We start from the raw sequence: 22,232 nt of genomic DNA on the forward strand, positions 1-22,232 counted from the left end.
ATACTTCCTTGCACTCTCATAAGGCAACAGAACATTGATCTAAAATAACATTGAAAGTTTTACATCTGAATTTTTCTCTGAGAGAAAAAAATATGTCCTCTGAGACTGATGTTGGATTTGCATCATATCGCTTGTTTCCCTTTGTTGACCTGCCAGTAGTAGATTTGCAGTCTGCATTGCCACAGAGGATCCTGGCATTCAGTTCATACCTATCTCAAAGTGATTCCAGAAACTTTTCTAGAGAATCAATTAGATCCATCAGCTTTTTCAGGTCAGCGTCAACACCTTGGAACGCTTTACTTGTACTGTTGAACTGTACAAGAATTATGTTTCAAATCTTAGCTGAGCTTCATGCCTTGCTTCATGTGTTTGTTCCAAGTCACAAAATCTCTGACAGTATTTCAAAAAGTGTTGTATCCATCTATATGGGCTTCAGTAGCATCAGCTGACCAACAAATGTCCGAAGAGACTTCACAATTAGGCCTCTTTCCTTTCAAATACTTCATTAGATTTGCCCATCTGTTTGTTGGCCTGCATTTCTGAGCAATGACCATACATATTACTGGCATTGTCATAGGACTGCCCTCTGCAGTCTTCAGAATTAATGCCTTCTTTTTCTAGAAATTCTACCAGTACTTCAGCCATGTGAGAGCCAATCTGCTGGAAAGTTAGAAATCTTCTACCAACTTCCCAGAAACAACCTGTCACACAATGACTACTAGCCTGATGCCCATATACACTTTGTTAATTTTTTAAATAATAACAGCTAATTTTATAACTTTCACTTTTCTTTAAATAGAGGGTGTCTGGTTCTGGGGAGCGAGGGTAGCGGCCCTCTGAGGGGGGCAATTGCCCCTTTATAAATTCGGCACTGTACCCCAGTGAAATTTGTGCTGCAGCACACTGCAATGCATGGTAATATGCTACCATGCATACATTCAAGACCCCACTTCAGGCAAAATGATATATAAATATTGCATTGTGCATCAATTACCTTTATCCTCAGTTTTTATTCAAAACACCTCTATTTAAGCCATCCTGCAATGTAATGGATCAAAGTCACAGTTAAGCCAAGCTAATTTCTGGTGACTGGATATTTTTTCCCTCTCATTATATTTTTGAGCACTGGTCCCCTCACCTTGTGAGTTCTCCTGCCTCTGGAGCCCATTAGAGAAGACTTGTTTGTTGGAAGTGTCCTCTCAACCAATAGCAGATGTCTACATCATGTAGGCAGTGATAAGATCACCCAAAGAAGGTCCCCAGAAGTAAACAGAAGAGGGCAACATGGCAGTGGCTTCAGGTGAGTAAAATGAGCATTTGGACAGAATTTTTTTCAAACCAGATGTTGGAGTTGGGCTTTAAATGGTACCCCAATGAACCCTGTGGTGGAGCACCCAACAATAGTGTGCTACCTTGCTACATGCATTGCAAGGCATGGTATCATGTTGGCATGCTTTTTGGTGCACTGAGTTGAAAATAACATGCAGGTACCTTTTTTTCCTCCCTGGTGCATTGACAGCCCGTTCAGACATGTGATAATGTTTGTGCAATGCACCAGAGTGGCCAGGTGTAGAGCAAAAAGATCTTTATATATATATATATATCAGGCCCAACTGGAAAAGGGTCTTTTGGAGGGGACTAGGGGCCAGCCTCTACCCACTGATTATGGGCCATGGAGGAAACCTGGGATTTTGTCTGTTTCTCCCAGCCAGACCATGGAAAAGAGCTCAGTTCAGCCTCTGATCCCATGTAGAGAACAGATCATTCTCTAATGATGGACAACAACGTGATGAACACTGAGAGCGAGGCTTGGATTTATTCTCTGAATAAAGACAATAAATCTTCCCTTCTGGAGTGGATGGAAAGGTGTAATATGTAATATAATCTTGTACAGGTTAATGGTCAGAGTAAATATGGTGGTCCTCTTGCAGACTGGGTTGGAGAAACTCCTCCACTTGAGACAGAAATATTTACCAGCAATCTCGCTCAAGAAATCTATGAACATAAATTAATTACACTTTATCAGACTGCTGGAACATTGTATGAGTCTTGTCTTATGATGACGTTTCTAGTGGACAGATTGCACATGTGAAAGCCAAACACCTGAAAGACAGCATGTGTAATATACTTTGTGTATCCAGGGCTTTGAACTTGTTGCCAGACTGTCTGGGGTGGGCTCCCTGACTAAAGTCTGGAATACACGATCAGAAAATCGTACGAACAATACCACTTTCAAAGCAATTGTACGATAATCTGATTGTTAGTACACAGCTTTCGTCCGAAATTATTTGAAGGGACAAGCAGGACAACATTTCTTGTACGATACCAGATTTTACGATTTTCATCTAAGCAGTACAGTTTTTGTACGAAAATACATCACTTCTGAATTTTTATTCTGTCATACAAGAATTTACGGAACTTGAGTAACCTCTTCATTTTTGATATGGAGACTAGCATGGAAAAAAAAATGGACAATCATTTGTCCGATATTCTCATCATGCGTTTAATCAAAGCTGTCCTAGGTGCCTGGCTGTTGATTAGCTTATTGCTAATTAGATCATTGTATAATTAGGTTACTGTTAGTTGCTATCTGTTCATTAGATGCACTGTTAGGTGTACTGATATTACTGTTTAACCCCTTTGCGCCGACAGTACACGAATATGTGGCCTCTTGGTGGGTAGGCCTTGACGCTGAGAGGCCTCATATTTGTGTACCCAAATGCAAACAAGCATGCTGAGAGTGCGCGCCCTGCGCGCTCCCAGAACAGTTACCTGCGCCTGACAGAAAGCTCCCAGTCGCTCCTTGTGATCGGGAGCTTTCTGATCATGTGACCACTGTGACAGCCAATCATGGCAAGTGTACAATCCAAACGCACACGTTCCTGCATTAAAAATGGCTGTGTGTATAAGTGGGTGCTGCAGCGACCATCGGCTGGAACCGAACAGAATTAGCAAGGGAAAATGTCATCAGCACACTGAGGATCACCAATATGGGTCCAAAAGTTTTAATGAACGATCACATAGTTACAGCAAGGCAACGTTTCGGAGTCTCGCAGGACCCCTTCATCAGGCATGTGACAAAAAAGTATAGGGCACTTATGAGGCACTATTGGGCACTGAAGAGGCAGTGATGTGCACTGTAGGGCACAGTACAGAAGAAATACTCACCGTGTAGCAAAGGAAGAAAGAGCCTCCCCAGGCACGACCCTGCTTTATTAAAAAGTGATCGCTCGCCCATTGGACAGAACGATCACGAGATAAAGAGCCACTGTGATTGGCCCTTTACCTCTATCTGTGATGCACTGTGTCCAAGGGACACAGCGATCACCTACACTTCTTAATGCGTGCCGCCAGGGGGCGCGCAGGAAGTGATCACGGGAGGATGTCATATGACGCCCCCCCAGAACTAGCCATACAGTTATTACCCTCTTAAAGTTTATATTGTTCACAATAATGTGATCAAGCTGTTATCTGATTTTGTGTGGTATAAATACTTTGTGAATTTTTAGTAAAAAAGGTTCATGATTGTGGACTTCGGCTATTTGACTGGCCGAGCCGAGATGACATCATTCCTGCGCATATGCACTGGAGTCTTGACCATGGCAAGGCTCTTAATGGACAACACGCTGTCCATTGTGAGTGCAGTGTGCCGGTGATGTCACTGGCTTCTACTATAGAACATGTATCCTAAATGGTGCACGTTTAGGAGATATTTACTGTACCTACAGGTAAGCCATGATTTAGGCTAACCTGTAGGTACAACTAAGCAGATAAGCTTCACTACCACTTTACCGCTGCCCTATAGCAGAAATACTGCTATAGGGCGGCAGGGGTGCGCAAAATCTCATATATATATATATATATATACACGTGATTCTGCATTTCCAGGTAGGGGGCACATGCGAGCTGCACAAGCACCCTACACGCGCCACCATTACTCGCTGGCACCCGGTGATCGCCGAGTAATACGGACGGGAAGAGAGAACTGTATTTAAACAATACAGTTCTCTCCCCTGTTGGCTCCTGCACACTGCTTTGTATGGCTGTGCATAGCAGAGCCATACAAAGCAGTGTACTTACAGTGGAAAGCACACACACAGCCCCATAAAAAAACCACACACAGCACACAGTTAACCCTTTGATCAACCCAGATGTTAACCCCTTCCTGCCCAGTGCCATTAGTACAGTGTCAGTGCTTTTTATTAGCACTGATCACTGTATTGGCGTCATTGAGGATTTCAGTGACACCAACTCAGCTCCCCCCAGTTTCAGAATGCCGGCCGCAGTCCCGCTATAAATCACTGATCACTGCCATTACTAGTAGAAAAAAAAATCCAGTATATATACACCGCCATTTGTAAATGATCTAACTTTCACGTAAACCAATTAATTTACACGTATTTGGATTTTTTTTTAGCAAAGACCTGGAGCAGAATATATTTTGGCTTCAATTTATGATGACATTTGATTTTTTTTTACAGTGCAAAAAATAAAAAACAAATACCACCAAAAGAAAGCTCTATTTGTGGAAAAAAAGGACGTAAATTTAATTTGGGTGCAGCGTTACATGACCACACAATTGTCAGTTAAAGTAATGCAGCGTTGTAACACAAAAAATGGCCTGGTCAGAAAGGGGGGTAAATCCTCTGGAGGACAAGTGGGCAAGTAGTATAGGGGGTTGTTAATCAGTTTCAGCTGACCCTACAGAGGTTGCATAGGAAGTCCAACTCCTCCAGGATAACACATCAATATGTGCCATTGTCAGAAGGTTTGCTGAGTGTCCCAGCACAGTCCCAAGAGCATGGAGGAGATAACAGGAGACAGGCAGTTCCTCCAGGAGAGCTGGACAGGGCCGTAGAAGGTCCTTAACCCATCAGGAGGACAGGTATCTGTTCCTTTGTGCAAGGAGGAACAGGATAAGCATTGCCAAAGCCCTACAAAATGACCTCCAGCAGGCCACTGGTGTGAATGTCTCTGATCAAACAATCAGAAACAGACTTCATGAGGGTAGCCTGAGGGCCCGACGTCCTCTAATGGGCCCTGTGCTCACTGCCCGGCACCACAGAGCTCAATTGGCACGTGCCCTTGAACACCAGAATTGGCAGGTCCGCCACTGCCACCCTGTGCTTTTCACAGATGAGAGCAGGTTCACCCTGAGCACGTGATAGACATGAAAGGGAGAACATTATGTTGCCTGTAACATTGTTCAGCATGACCGTTTTGGTGGTGGGTCAGTGATGGTCTGGGGAGACATATCTATGGAGGGACGCACAGACCTCTACAGGATAGACAATGGCACCCTGACTGCCATTAGGTATCAGGATGAAATCCTTGGACCCATTGTCAGATCCTACGCTGGTGCAGTGGGTCCTGGGTTCCTCCTGGTGCACGACAAGGCCGGCCTCATGTGGTGAGAGTATGCAGGCAGTTCCTGGAAGATGAAGTTATTGATACCACTGAATGGCTCCCACGCTCGCCTGACCTAAATCCAATAGAACAACTCTAGGATATCATGTTCCAGTCTATCTGACACTGCCAGGTTGTACCTCAGACTGTCCAGGAGCTGTGATGCCCTGGTCCAGATCTGGGAGGAAATACCCCAGGACACCATCTGTTGTCTCATTAGGCGCATGCCCTGATGTTGTCAGGCATACATACAAGCCTGTGGGGATCATACAAACTACTGAGTACCATTTTGAGTTGCTGCAATGACATTTCAGTAAAATGGACTAGCCTGCTGCATCGTTTTATCACTTTGGTTTTCAGGGTGTCTTTGAATTCAGTCCTCTGTAGGTTGACAATTTCCATCAAATGATGGGGCATGAGTTCCTAACACCTTACCCAGCCCATATCAGTATAGATATTCAGCATGATATCTTCCCCATTGCGATCTGATGTGTTCCTTTAATTTTTTGGAGCAGTATACAAGGGAGAATTATTTTGTTTCCTAGAGTTCAGCTTGAACTCTGACTTCACTTGCTGCTTGCTTTTTCCAGTCACTGACGTCCTAAAGCCGGACCCACACACTCTTGATGTGGTTCCTCATCCTCCCTGATCCCTGAACACAGGACCTCTTCTAGGCCAGGCTAGGCTGGGACTCAGTGGTGACGTGGAGCGCGCGCCCGATCAGGTGGAAGGAACAGATGACGGGCACGCCCCCGTCCGGACAGTGAGAGTCGGCGGGCACGCGCCTGTGCTCTAGCTGTGGCTGTCTGACGTGGCAGAGCTCGCTCCCCTCTGCCTGCTGCTGCCTGTGCCGCCGGCTCCGCTACAACTTCCATAGAAGTAGACCGGGGAGCGCAGGGACGTCACTGCCGGACAGGTAAGCCCTATAGACACACAGATAATGGGGGGGCAGGGATGGCAAAGGTGAGAGCGAGCAGACGTGTCACTAGAGGAACATGGGGTGACAGCTCTGCTTCTGATGGCTCACAGCTTCACATGTGTGTTCTAGACATGACATGTACTATACATTACATCTCACGTGTGTACTACACATTACATCTCATGTGTTCTATTCATGACATCACGTGTGTTCTAGGTATGACATCACATGTGTTATATACATAACATTACATGTGTGTTCTAGACATGACATGTACTATACATTACATCTCGTGTGTACTATACTTTACATCTCATGTGTTCTATTCATGACATCACATGTGTGTTCTAGGTATGACATCACATGTGTTATATACATAACATTACATGTGTGTTCTAGACATGACATGTACTATACATTACATCTCATGTGTGTACTAAACATTACATCTCATGTGTGTACTATACTTTACATCTCATGTGTTCTATTCATGACATCACATGTGTGTTCTAGGTATGACATCACATGTGTTATTTACATAACATTACATGTGTGTTCTAGACATGACATGTACTATACATTACATCTCATGTGTGTACTATACATTACATCTCATGTGTTCTATTCATGACATCACATGTGTGTTCTAGGTATGACATCACATGTGTTATATACATAACATCACATGTGTGTTCTAGACATGACATCACATGTACTATTCATGACATCACACGTGTGTTCTATACATGACATTACAAGTGTGTTCTAGACATGACATGACATATACTATATATGACATCTCGTGTGTTCTAGACATTACATTACATGTACTATACTTGACATCTCATGCGTGTTCTATACATGACATCACATGTACTATACCTGACATCTCATGTGTGGTCTATACATGACATCACATGTGTGTTCTAGGTATGACATCACGTGTTTTCTATACATGACATTACATGTGTATTCTAGACATGACATCACATTTACTATACATGACATATCATGTGTGTTCTAGACATGACATGACATGTACCATACATGACATCACATGTGTGTTCTATTCATGACATCATGTGTTCTAGACATGGCATCACATGTACTTACGTGACATCTCATGTGTGTTCTATACATGACATCTCATGTATTATACATGACATCATATGTATGTTCTATACATGACATCTCATGTACTGTACATGACATCTCATGTGTGTTCTATACATGACATCTCGTGTGTTCTATACATGACATCTCATGTGTGTTCTATACATGAGATCACATGTGTGTTCTATACATGACATCTCATGTACTATTACATGACATCACATGTATGTTCTAGACATGTCATCACGTGTGTTCTATACATGACATCTTATGTACTATACATGACATCACGTGTATTCTATATATGACATCTCATGTACATGACATCACGTTTGTTTAATACATGACATCTCATGTACTATACATGACATCACATGTGTGTTCTATAAATGACACCTCATGTATGTCACATGACACCTGTTTATATACAGGAGAGATCAGCCACATGTGGAGCTCATTCTACACAGAGAACAGTGCATGAGTGACCCCATCCTCCATCACTGGCTTATGATGGACATACACAGGACAAAGAATCAGACAATATGATCGGATCTACCAATTATCCAAAAGACGCACCCTGTGTCTTCAATCAGTCTCATCAAAACTTTTCTAATTGGAAAATCCGATCATAGGAAAGTAAATATTTTGATGCAATCATTAGGTGTTTGGCACGTGCAGCAACTTTTTAGGATCTTCCAATTATATTTCCAATCAGCTGGTAAACCAATCGAAAATATGATTGTATAAAAAAATGGTTCTGTGTATGGCCACCATTTCCCAGGGTTGTGAAGATGGCTCTTTTATCATGCCTGTTGGTGGCCTGTCATGAAAAGACTGTCCCTGGGTTTCAGAAGGACAGGCACAGACAGATTTTGGGAATGCATTCTAAAAGTGGCACGATGTGCACCAAATTCCTGTACTGTCTACTGCTTGAATCTAGCACCGGCTGCGCCACTCTGAGAACGCATTCTGTCCCTGTACGCCCAGAGAAAGGTGGTCTTCATTACTTTCTACTGCTTTCTTACTTTGGTCTACTTTCATAAGATTTGAACTGTCGGTGTTTTATAGAATTTGGTGCAGGTGTTACCACATGGTAGAGGTGGAGCCAATTAGGACTACCTATGGCTCACGAGTCGCTGTCAGAACCAAAGCTGATGATTTTTTACATTTGAACACATTACCAAGAGCAATTAACACCAGAAATGAGGCGCAGCTTTTATTGAATTATTGCATGTATTGAATGTTATGGATATATGGTTAGGTCTGGTTCACAGCTATGCGTGTTGTGATTGATGCGTTTTTCTTCTGCGTTTGTTATGCATTTTTCATTTATTTTTGCTAATAGGAAAGTATGGAGTGCAACTTTACACTCTCTGGCACTCAAAGTTGCATCAAAGTAGTGCAGTAAACTTTTCAAATTCGCATAGACTTTGTAAAGGTTTCTGCACTACTTTGATGTGACTTTACACTCTCTGGCAATCAAAGTGGCATCGAAATAGTGCAGGAACCTTTTCAAAGTCGCTGCAACATTGGAAATGTTCCTGCACTACTTTGATGCGAGTTTACACTCTCTGGCACTGAATGTTGCATCAAATAGTGCAGGAACCTGTTTAAAGTCGCTGTGACTTTGGAAATGTTCCTGAACTACTTTGATGCGAGTTTACACTCTCTGGCACTGAAAGTTGCATCAAAGTAGTGCAGGAACCTGTTTAAAGTCGCTGTGACTTTAAAAATGTTCCTGCACCACTTTGATGCGAGTTTACACTCTCTGGCACTGAAAGTTGCATCAGAGTAGCGCAGGAAACTTTTCAAATTTGCAGAGACTTTGCAAATGTTCCTGCACTACTTTGATGTGACTTTACACTCTCTGGCTCTGAAAGTTGCATCAAAGTAGTGCACAAACCTGTTTAAAGTCGCTGTGACTTTGAAAATGTTCCTGCACCACTTTGATGTGAGTTTATACTCTCTGGCACTGAAAGTTGCATCAGAGTAGTGCAGGAAACTTTTCAAATTCGCAGAGATTTTGCAAATGTTCCTGCACTACTTTGATGCGAGTTTACACTCTCTGGCTCTGAAAGTTGCATAAAAGTAGTTCAAGAACCTGATTAAAGTCTCTGTGACTTTGAATATGTTCCTGCACTACTTTGATGCAAGTTTACACTCTCTGGCACTGAACGTTGCATCAGAGTAGTGCAGGAAACTTTTCAAAGTTGCAGAGATTTTGTAAAGGTTTCTGCACTACTTTTATGCAACTCTATACTCTCTGGCAGTTGCATCAAAGTAGTGCAGAAAACTTTTCAAAGTTGCTTTGACTTTGAAAATGTTCCTGCACTACTTTGATGCAACTTTACACTCTGGCACTGAAAGTTGCATAAAAGCAGTGAAAGAACCTGTTCAAAGTCGCTGTGACTTTGAAAATGTTCTTGCACTACTTTGATGCAAGTTTTCACTCTCTGGCACTGAACGTTGCATCAGAGTAGTGCAGGAAACTTTTCAAAGTCGCAGAGACTTTGTAACGGTTTCTGCACTGCTTTGATGTGATTTTACACTCTCTGGCAGTCGCATCAAAGTAGTGCAGAAAACCTTTCAAAGTCTCAGAGACTTTGAAAATGTTCCTGCGCTACTTTGATGCGAGTTTACACTTTCTGGCACTGAAAGTTGCATCAGAGTAGTGCAAGAACCTTTCAAAGTTGCAGAGACTTTGAAAATGTTCCTGTACTACTTTGATGCGACTTTACACTCTCTGGCACTGAAAGTTGCAACAGTGTAGTGCAGGAAACTTTTCAAAGCCGCAGAGACTTTGAAAATGTACATTCACTACTTTGATGCAACTTTGATGTGACTTGAGTGTCAGAGAGTGTAAAGTCGTATTGAAGTTGCATCAAATTCTCACTCAATACTTTCCTTTTGGGCATAAAAACCCCCACAAAACGCATAAAAAACACATTAAGCAAACGCAACACTTGTGTTTTTGGTGTGGTTCCATTGAAGTCTATTGCACCCAAAACACAATCTGCTGCAGGTAAAAAAGTCCATGACCCTTTCCAACAACGCAGCGTCTGAAAACGCACAGATGTGAATGTGTCCCATAGGAAACCATTTTAAATGGACTGTAGTCTGTTTCTGCAATATGCACCAAACCCAGATCAGGAGTGTCTAACCTTTTGACTTTCCTGGACCACATTTGAAGAAGAGGAATTGTCTTGGGTCACACATCGAATACACTAGTTAAACAGCTGATGAGCAGGAAAAGTCGGGCAGTTATTGATCACTGATGTAGATAAGGTACCTATCTGAGTAATAAAACTTCAAGTCAAAGAGGACAACATAAAACTAGTATAATATTCAACACCGTTCGATAGATGTAGCAGCAATTCTCAAGGAATACTCAGCCCGGGTTCACGCTGAAGTGGTGCGGCAAATCGCATGTGATTCGCACAGGAACTGCACCGCATTCCTGTGCAAATCACATGCGATTTCTGTAAGTGCAATTTGAGCGATACATTTTGTCCGCACCAGAATCGGATCGCATGGATGTTCATACCCATGTATGACACCTCATGATTCTGCATATCGTACCACGTTTTGCAAACTGATTTCGGGGTGTTGTTAACTTAAAATACACACCTGCAGTGGTTCATATGAACGGAGTGCGATTATGATGCAGTGCGGAAAATGCACAGAAACCAGTGCGAATTCCGCACCGCATCAGTGTGAACCCAGGCTCAGTCCACACCCATGTGCACAGAAATTGGTTCAAATTCCGCACTGCAGCATTGTGAACCCAGGCTCAGTCCACATCCATGCGATCCGATTCTGCGCATCACACCGAGTTTTGCAAATTGATTTTGGGGTGTCGTTAACTTATAATACACACCTGCAGTGGTTTGTATGAACGGTTTGCGATTATGATGTGGAGCGGAAATCGCACAGAAACCAGTGGGAATTCCGCACCGCATCAGTGTGAACCCAGGCTCAGTCCACACCCATGTGCACAGAAATTGGTGCAAATTCTGCACCGCAGCATTGTGAACCCAGGCTCAGTCCACACCCATGCGATCCGATTCTGCGCATCACACCGCGTTTTGCAAACTGATTTCAGGGGGTTTGTTAACTTAAAATACACACCTGCAGTGGTTTGTATGAACGGGGTGCGATTATGATGTGGAGCGGAAATCGCACAGAAACCAGTGGGAATTCCGCACCACATCAGTGTGAACCCAGGCTCAGTCCACACCCATGCTATCCAATTCTGCACATAGTACTGCGTTTTGCAAACTGATTTGGGGGTGTTGTTAACTTAAAGTACACACCTGCAGTGGTTTGTATGAACGGGGTGCGATTATGATGTGGAGCGGAAATCGCACAGAAACCAGTGGGAATTCCGCACCACATCAGTGTGAACCCAGGCTCAGTCCACACCCATGCGATTCAATTCTGCACATAGTACCGCGTTTTGCAAACTGATTTGGGGGTGTTGTTAACTTAAAGTACACACCTGCAGTGGTTCGTATGAACGGGGTGCGATTATGATGCAGTGCGGAAATCGCACAGAAACTGGTGCAAATTCCGCACCGCATCAGTTTGAATCTAGGCTCAGTCCACACCCATGTGATCAGATTCTGCACATCACTCTGCGTTTTGCAAACTGATTTCGGGGTGTCGTTACCTTAAAATACATACCTGCAGTGGTTCGTATGAACGGGGTGCGATTATGATGCGGAACGGAAATCGCACAATAACTGGTGCAAATTCCGCATCGCAGCAGTGTGAACCCAGGTTCAGTCCACACCCATGTGATCGGATTCTGCACATCACACTGCGTTTTGCAAACTGATTTCGGGGTGTCGTTAACTTAAAATACACACGCGCAGTGGTTCGTATGAACGGGGTGCGATTATGATGCGGTGTGGAAATCGCACAGAAACCAGTACAAATTCCACACAGCATCAGCGTGAACCCAGGCTCAAGGTGCTCATCAGATATTTTGGTTCTAATTTTGCCCTTCCTGTGTTTCATCCTTGAAAATAGTTGCTGACAAATCTAGGTACTGCCGAACACTGATGACACGAATAAGGTGTGATTGTGAAACGTGGGAGGATTGTCTTTAGGAAGATAAAACGTATCAAAGTCCAGTAAAGATACACTGTCACATTTTTGTTTGACAATTTTTAAGTTTTTGATTGTGTGTTGGGCCACATACATAGCTGTGTTGGGCCACATGCGGCCCCTGGGCCACGGGTTAGACACCCCTGATCTAGGTGTTTGTATATTTTAAATTGTTTACAATGCTAAAACTTTTTTTTTTGTTATTGAGAAATGATTAGAACCCGTCAGGTTTTTATTGCAAAAAAAAAAAGTAATCTAGATGTATACAGTGCCACTCTTGGCTGCACACCTTTCTATACTGATTGTGGGCGACAGTGCAGGACAGGCTGTGGAATGTTAGGTTTTTATTGCAACCAGGTCACCATTGTCACTTGAAAGTTGGATTGAAAGTGATGGGATTGAATGTGATGGGAAAATCAGAAATGTTGGAGTTGTCACCAGAAGAACAGAGGGGAGATCTTCCAAGGATGACACTTTTTGGTGACAACCAAGGGCCCTTCTGGACAAGCAGCGTCTGTTCTGGGCAGCAGGGGATCCATGAACAGAATACACAATTTAGAGTGAAAACAAAAAGAAAGTGCACCAACCTTGCGCATTTCCTCAATAAAGAGCTGTGATTTTATTAAAATGCGATGTATACTCACAAACAAAGCAGTATAACAGGCATATAAAATCCCAAAAGGAACATTGAAGTGCAAGACCAGTGCAAATCACATCAAGAGGGGAGACTCCCAAAGTTCAGCTGACGCGTTTCGAAGGGGAGTCCCTTCTTCCGCAGAGCTTTCTGTTTCTACGGAATACACACTTACCCTAGGTTCACACCTAAGAGCTTTTTGCAGCGTTTTGAAGAAACGCAGTACTGTCCATTTAACATGATTTCCTATGGGAAATGTTCACACCTGTGCGTTTTTACCCGGTGCGTTTTTTGGAAAGGGTCAGGGACTTTTTTGAACGCAAAAAGTAGCTATTTTGGTTTTATAGACTTCAATGGAAACGCTGCAGAAAAGCATGTATTGCCTTTTTGCTGTGTTTTAAATCTGCCTAGCAACAAGAAAAAAAAAGGAAAAAAAAAAAAGCGAAATGCAAAACATATCAAAAACAATGCAAAAACGCTAGAGCAGAAACGCACTGCAAAATGCAGAAACCTGCATAGGTGTGAGCCTAGCTTAAGGCTTGGTTCACACCTATGCAGTTTGCTTATGATCCGTTCCTGCGGTGCTTTTTGCTGTGTGTTTTTTTCATGCTTTTTTATATGCGTTTTGCGTTTCTTATGTTTTTGTTGGCCAGTTTGTTGTTGAGCAGATTAAAAAAGCGAACTGCATCAAAAACACATTTTTTGAACCAAAAACACACCATTTCGTATTTTAAAAAGTCCCCGACCCTTTCCAAAAGCACAGCAGCTGAAGAAAGCATAGATGTGAATATGTCCCACAGGCAACCATGTTAAATGGACTGTAGAGTGTTTCTGCAAAAAGCACCAAAAAACGCATTGATCGAACCAGGCCTAATACTGCTTTCACACTGATCCCTTTTTCTTCCATTTTTTCATTAAAAAAGCAAAAAAAATGCATGACCATTAAATCCTATGGAATGCTTCACACTGTTCAGTTGCGGGTCTATTGCTGCCTGCTTTTTTGGTACAGATTGTGGGTTTCCTGCAACCTAGCCTTCAGGTTTTTTCCTTCAGTGGTGACAACTCCAACATTTTCCTTCAGCCTGAATCCTGACTCATGTTAGGTTTATAGGCAGGTGGCTGTAAAAGGACCTGCATCCATTCATATCCTTAGGCTGGATTTACACTGGAGTGTAGCGTTTTTGCACATTTTCTGCACGTATTGTTGCATGATTTTTGCGTGTTTTCATACAGTGTTCTTCGGGTGTTTTTGAGCTTTGGTGTTTTTTTTTATTAGCCATTAGAGAGTAAAAATCATCTGTTGCATCATTTGTTGCTAGGTTTTTCAGCATTTTTAGCTTTTCCATCAGCTTTTATTTCTTTTTTTTAATATTATTCATTTATTATCTTTTTTTTTGTTAGGGTAAGGGGCTAGAGTTAAGGTCAGGTTCGGGTTAGGATTAGGGGTTGGAGTTAGGGTTTGGGTTAATATAAAAATATTTTATTTTTTGTCTATTTATTTATTTTTTTGTTAGGGTTAGGGCGTTAATAATAATAATAATAATAATAAATGAACAGATAAGTGTAAAATAAATAAAAATAATCATAAATAAATTAATAATATATAATACTAAATAAATAAATAATAATTAACCTCTAGCCATAACCCCCTAACCCTTAAAATGTTTTTAAAATAAAGTATTATTATTAATAATAATAAATATTAAAAAAGCAATAATAAATAAACACCCTAACACAAAATAATTAAATTATAATAATTATTTTTTTTGTTTGGGTATTTTTTTTTCATTTTTATAATTATTATTGTTATTATTTATAATTTACTTAATATATATATATTTTTTAGGGTTAGGGGGTTAAAAGATAAGTTCACCTTTGGGAACATGTTCCACCCGTTGTTAGGGTGGAACATGTAACATGTTCCCATAGCTGCATCTGCCCCCGCCACCCCCCTTCCTGGACAGATAATACCGGGAGAAGTTTCAAAACTCTTTTTGTGTTCTAGAGATCACACAGGACGTGAAGAAAGATTTCCCCAGCAGAGACAGCAATAGAAACCTATAAACTGCAGAGAAAGGCCAGCACTCCAGTGATGTCCAGATGAACCAGTCCTATAGCAGAACATACACCAACATTTTAGGAGCACGTTGGCCCCCTTTATTAATATGACAGACAAAGCAGTTCTTTCTGTCACCTTGATAAAGGGAGTCATGGTGCTCCCGAAACATTGCTGTATATTCTGGTATAAAACGTCTTCATCTGGACTTCCTCGGAGCGCTGGCGTATTCTGCAGTATCACAGTGAAAACGTGCATCATTGCTCACTCTGTGTGTTATGCTATTTTGCATTATGAGCATTAAAACGTGACAGAGGTCGGACAAAGGCAGAACTACACTGTGTCTGAGCACCACAAACCAAAAATGCTATTTAATTCATTTTTAATATTCAAAGTAAACTTGCCCATCCATGCATGTCCCCATGCTTTAGAAAAACATCCACCTAGCATTTCTGGTTGTGGCCATCTTGAGTAAGGGCGGATGATGTAGCATTTTCTTCCTGGAATCCTTCTGCCCTTAGCTCAGACATGCAGGTGGCTGTGCTTAGCTGAAAAAAACCCTCTTCCCTTCCTGAAGACTCCTGGGATGTATGACATTATTTGCCTAGGCATGGAAACTAGGAAATACTGTATTTTTTGCTCCATAAAACGCCCTTTTTTGCCCCCCAAAAAAGGGGCGAAAATGTCAGTGCGTCTTATGGAGCGAATGTAAAGCGGCTGGTCCGGTATTTCTGCCACCACCATGTCAGAATATTGGGCCGGCCACTCAGCTCTTCTCTCCTACCTGTTCCTCGCTCCAGCGCTGCAGTCTTCCCGCGGTGGCTTCTGTGACAGCCGGGTGCCCACTGCGCATGCGTGAGAAGCACTGCGCTTTGTGAATGGTCCGGTGTCTTCTGGGACACATGACAGGTCCCAGAAGGTGCCGGGCCATTCACAAAGCGCAGCGCTTCTTGCGCATGCGCAGTGGGCACCCGGCTGTCACAGAAGCCGCCGCGGGAAGAAGAAGGAAGGACAACTCAGCGGAAGTGGGAGCGGGTCCCTGTCAAATTCAGGTACCTGTTCCCCCTCCCTCCCCAAAGGTCCGCAGTGTCTGGTAATCTCCTTTACTGTCTGCAGTCTCTGGTCATCCCCTGCACTGTCTGCAGTCTCTGGTCATCTGTACTATGTCCACAGTCTCTGGTCATTCCCTGTACTATGTCCGCAGTCTCTGGTCATTCCCTGTGCTATGTCCGCAGTCTCTGGTCATCTCCTGTACTATGTCCGCAGTCTCTGGTCATCTCCTGTACTATGTCCACAGTCTCTGGTCATTCCCTGTACTATGTCCGCAGTCTCTGGTCATTCCCTGTACTATGTCCGCAGTCTCTGGTCATTCCCTGTACTATGTCCACAGTCTCTGGTCATTCCCTGTACTATGTCTGCAGTCTCTGGTCATCTCCTGTACTGTGTCTGCAGTCTCTGGTGATCTCCTGTACTGTGTCCGCAGTCTCTGGACATCCCCTGTACTGTGTCTGCAGTTCATTGGTTCAGAATATTTTTTTTCTTGTTTTTCTCCTCTAAAACCTAGGCACATCTTATGTTCAGGTTTGTCTTATGGAGCGAAAAATACGGTAACTAAAGAAATGTACAAAATTATTTAACCAGTTCCAAACCGCGCTATAGCCAAAAAATGGCTACATCTCGGTCGGCTAGTCCTGAGAGGGCGTCCATGGACATCCTCCCAGAACCACACCCCTTGCATGCCAGATGATCATGTGTTCAAGTAAAAGTCCAATCAGAGCCGCATTTTACCATGTGACCAGCTGTGTCCAATCACAGCTAATCATAGTGTAAATAGGAAATGTCGGGTATTGCCAGTCCTCTCCTTGCGCTGACAGAGAGTGAGGGGTGGAGAGCCGGCAAGCAGCATTTCTCAGGGGGACATCTACGCTGATCATTAGGGCGCTGATCATCAGTGCCCTGATGATCAGTGTAGCCCCATCAGTGCCCATCTTTGCGGGCAATAGTGCCCATGTGTGCTGGCTTTTAGTGCCCATCTGTGCTGGCTTTCAGGGCCCATCAGTGATGGTGATTAGTGACTCCTCGGTGATGCCTATCAGTGCCCATCAGTGATGCCTGTCAGTGCTGCCTATCAGTGTCCATCAGTGCTGCATATCAGTACAGCCACATCAGTGCCTCCTCATCAGTGCAGCCTATCAGTGCCCATCAGTTCAGCCTCATCAGCGTACATCAGTGAAGGAAAAAAATCACTTATTTACAAAACTTTATAACAGAAACTAAGAAACATTTTTTTTTTTTAATTTTTAGTCTTTTTTTGTATGTTTAGCAAAAAATAAAACCTCAGTGCTGACTAAATACTGCTAAAAGATACAAATTTTGTTTGGATACAGTGTTGCATGACCACACAATTGTCATTCAAAGTGCAAGAATGCTAAAAACTGAAAACTGGCCTGGGCAGGAAGGGGGTAAAAGTGCCCGGTAGGCAAGTGGTTAAACCAGGTAAACATAATATACCTCACTATCTATTTAGTAATGCTAGCAGTATAAGGATTCAAAATAGTCAATGTTGATTGAGAGAGTGATGTTCCACTTTAAAGCCCTTCCTTATGAAGTAATGGATTCTTACCTGTCTGTCCACACTGAACACTGAACTGCACACAAGCAGCTGAGTGTACAATTTCACAATTTCAGCACAATGTCATCTTGGCCCGGTCAATTACAGCGACTGAAGATCAGAACCGGTAAATAAGATGTCAGAAACCAGTGAGGGAGCTCCGGGATACTCTGGGGATAGAGTGGAGGTGAGCAGGGGCGTCCCTAGAGTTGGTGTCAGCTGGTGCGATAACACTTGATGACACCCCCCTCCGACGATCCCCGCAGGATGGATCAGATCTGCAGACTGAGCATAATGGATCGGACTCCGATCCATTATGCTCCCCAATCCGCAGCGCTTCTTAGGCATTCTCACGAAGCTGCAAGCTGTCACAGCCGGGTGCCCACACTGAAGATGCTGGCACCGGGGAGAGCAGACGGCTCGTGAAACCAGCGGTGGTGAGGACACCGCTGGACCGAGGGACAGGTAAGTGTCTGTATTTTAAAAGCCAGCAGCTACAGTTTTTGTAATGGCTGACTTTTTAATTTTTTTTTTATTCAACTGGAACGCCGCTTTAAATACTTTAATTAGTTTATGAAACATTTAACTGGACAAGCGTCACAAGCATTTGCCTGGAGGTCACAGATTCTGAACATAATACAGTGATTTTTTATGATCGTCAACTCCATCTTGTGGCCATAATGCCGTGTTTCCTGATTGAGGTGTTTCAGGATAAACAGGTATGTTGGGAAAACTCAGGCCCTAAGGTCCAACTTGGCTCTTCCTATTGTCTGACTGGCTGGACCAGCGAGAAGAGATGTCTGTTAGTCAAAGCAAGTATGTCGGTGATTGTACCACTAATGAGGTGTCTCTAGCACCAGAATCACCAGTGTGGGCTGTTTGATTAAGAGTAATAAGATGTGTGAAGTCAGGGAGTCGCAGAGACAAGTGTTGTGCCAGCTTTCATCTTCTAGGAAGGAGATGGACTAGTGCACAATGTTCTGGACTGCCAGGATAGGTCCTTGTAGAATGAGAGCTTCCTAGCCAGCAAGAGTCTACACAGGCATGGAGTGTTTCCACTATGGACACTCCAGCCTTTCATGCAACAGATTTATGTACAGGTTCCTGACAGGTACCTGAATCTGTTGCCCGCGCTGGCAACTGTAACTATAAACAATATAGGGTCTGGGATTAAAAATCCCATTTCAGTCTTTGCAGATGACACCAAGCTGTGCAGTGGAATAATGTCCTTACAGGATGTCTCCAATTTACAAGCCGACCTCAATGCACTGTGTAATTAGGCAACTATGTGGCAAATGAGATTTAATGTTGATAAATGTAAGGTTATGCACTTGGGGGTTAAGAATATGCATGCATCATACATACTAGGGGGAGTACAACTGGGGAATCAATGGTGGAGAAGGATCTGGGAGTTCTGGTAGATCACAAGCTTAATAATGGCATGCAATGCCAAGCTGCGGTTTCTAAAGCGAGCAAAATCCTCTCTTGTATTAAAAGAGGTATAGACTCCAGAGAGAGATATCATATTACCCCGGTACAAATCATTAGTAAGACCTCATCTGGAATATGCAGTTCAGTTTTGGGCACCAATTCACAAAAAGAACATTGGGGAACTGGAGAAAGTACAGAAAAGGGCAACCAAACCGATAAGAGGCATGGAGGAGCTCAGCTATGAGGAAATATTAGAGGAACTGAATGTATTCTCTCTTGAGAAGAGGAGATTAAGGGGGGATATGATCAACATGTATAAATACATCAGTGGTTCATATAGTGAACTCGGTGTAGAGCTATTCACCCTGAGGTCATCACAGAGGACAAGGGGGCACTCTTTATGTCTGGAGGAAAAGAAATTTAATCTCCAAATACGGAAAGGTTTATTCATAGTAAGAGCTGTGAAAATGTGGAATAGACTCCCTCAAGAGTTGGTTCTGGCCAGCTCAGTGGATTGTTTTAAAATAGGCCTGGATTGTTTCTTAGATACACAGAATATAACTGGATACTACCATTTATAGGTAAAGTTGATCCAGGGAATATCTGATTGCCTCTCGGGAGATCAGGAAGGAATTTTTCTCCCCTGCAGGAGCAAGTTGGATAATGCTTTGCTGGGGTTTTTGCCTTCCTCTGGATCAACTGTGGGTACTTTGGATTATAACTTTTTTGTTTTTTTTCTACTGGTTAAATTGGATGGACTTTTGTCTTTTTTTCAGCCAGACTAACTATGTAACTATGCTGCTGGCATATTGTTGTGCAGAGGAGTGACGGAATTCTAAAGATTATCTTCAACATGAATTCCACTCATCGTGTCCAGGACCGTACAATTAGCATGACTCTAAAAACCGAATCTGGAAAACAAGTGGATCAAGATGTTTGCTGCAGACGCTAGTCTAGGTTCACACCTATCCATTTTCCGCTGCAGTTTTGCAGAAATGCCCAGCAGTCCATTTAACATGATTTCTTACGGGACAGGTTCACATCTCCGCGTTTTCACCCAGTGCATTTTTTGGAAAGGGTCAGGGACTTTTTTAAACGCAAGACGTTGCATTTTGGTTCTATAGACTTCAATGGAGACGCTGCAGAAAAGCATGTCGTGCGTTTTTGATGCGTTTTGAATTTTATTCTGCCCAGCAACAAGTTGGAAAAAAAAAACAAAACACATCAAAAACGTGGCATAAATGCATAAAAAATGCATGTGCAAAGACGTCACGCAGAAATGGATCAAATGCAAACTGCATAGGTGTGAACCTAGCCTTAAAGTGGAACTAGGCCTCAATGGTCCTGCACTGGCATCTTCTTCTGAGTGCTGGTCTTCGTGTCTCTTTATTGGCTGGCGGGGCATGCACTGGAGGCCATCATCCCAGCACTCAGCTTACAGTGACGGAGAAGACAGCGAGCAGGCAGGTAGGGGCATTTTATTGCAGTAGAGACATTGCATGCAATAAAAGCCTCCCAGCTCACTATTTCTTATAGCAGAATTTCAGTTCCACATTAACTTAACCAATATTAGTGACGATGCTTAATATGGTCTGGGCATCTACAACTCCATGACCTCTGGTCCTGAATGGGTTAAAGAAGTTAAAGAAAAACTGCCTTTGGGCTAGGTTCATATCTATACATGTGGCGGTTGATGCATTTTTCCAGTGCATTTTAAGATGCGTTTTTGAACATGCATTTTTGGCGCATTTTTGATCCATTGTGCTTTTTGTTTTTGGCTAATAGGAAAGTATGACAGTTGTGTTCATGTAGTGTGACTTTAATGCATCTTTACACTCTCTAGCACTCAAGTAGCACCAAAGTCGCATCACAGTAGAAACCTTTATGTGTCCAAAGTCGCTTTTTTTGGCTAATAGGAAAGTATGACAGTTATGTTCTTGTAGTGCGACTTTGATGCAACTTTGCACTCTCTGGCACTCAAGTAGGATCATTTTCGCATCAGAGTAGTGCAGGAGCCTTTATGTGTCACATGTGAGCCCTGGTTCACATTCATGTGAACTGTCATGCGATTTGACAGTTCAAATCGCATGACAAATTGCATCCAGTGATGGGCAATGGAACCATTCTAATTGGTATGACTCTGACGAAGAAAAGTAGCTCATCCACTACTTTTTGGGGTGTGACTTGCATAGACATCTGTGCATGAAGTTGCACAGATGTCTAGGAAGTCACACTCCAAGTCGCAGTGCCATCCAACTTTGAAATTGTGCGACTTCAAGTGAATTTGCACAATTACAAACTCAGATCCAGTGTGAACTGGGGCTTAGGGCTCTCCACAACACGTCCTGTGCTGGTTAGCTAATGGAAAGGTACAAGTCATAGGAGTTGTGGCCTACACTGGGCTATTGACATGTCATTGTCCCTGAGCACATCTCCGTTTGCTCCTGGCTGTAGGAATGGGCAAAGCACAGGTTTGCTTTAAATTCTGATCATCTGCTTTAACAGCTGACATTGTATCAACATACGAATATCAATGCATAGTCAGTAATGGGTATGGTTGAATTCGTAATAATCATCTGTATATGAAGCCTTCTGGCAAGACATACAGCATCAGGGTCATCTAATACACCATAACAGAGAGCAATCCTCTTAGTAAAGTATAGCTACAAATCAGATCTCACGAAGAGGAAGCTTCTCTGCCTGGAATTGCTGTTGTAGAAAGTTAAGTGCTTTGTCAGCACATATCCTATATTTATGTATCATCCCATATTATGTCACTGATGGTTTCATGAACTATGACACCAAACATTATCAAGAATGAATCTCTTCAATCTGTTCATTTATCCAAAATGCTTTGCTTGGAATATTGAAACTTGTACAGTAAGGTGTTTCTAGCGTAACCATATGATTCTCAAGTTTTCTGGTTGTGCTAATGTTTTTTTTTTGCTTGTAG

The 22,232-nt window shown here is 42.8% G+C and overlaps 1 protein-coding gene across 3 annotated transcripts in view; it reads left to right on the forward strand.

Moving 5' to 3' along the window:
• Window positions 1-6,181: 6,181 nt before the first annotated feature.
• Window positions 6,182-22,232, forward strand: part of SEC24D (SEC24 homolog D, COPII component) — a 160,858-nt gene continuing 144,807 nt past the window's right edge. For all 3 annotated transcript variants that reach the window (XM_089691782.1, XM_089691784.1, XM_089691783.1), the window contains exon 1: window positions 6,182-6,322. The gene's annotated coding sequence lies outside the window, so the exon portion shown is untranslated. The remainder of the gene's footprint in view (window positions 6,323-22,232) is intronic.

Source organism: Staurois parvus, unplaced genomic scaffold (genome assembly GCF_062004578.1).
Source record: "Staurois parvus isolate SC_StPar_1 unplaced genomic scaffold, SC_StPar_1.0 ptg000572l, whole genome shotgun sequence".
Lineage (NCBI taxonomy): Eukaryota > Metazoa > Chordata > Amphibia > Anura > Ranidae > Staurois > Staurois parvus.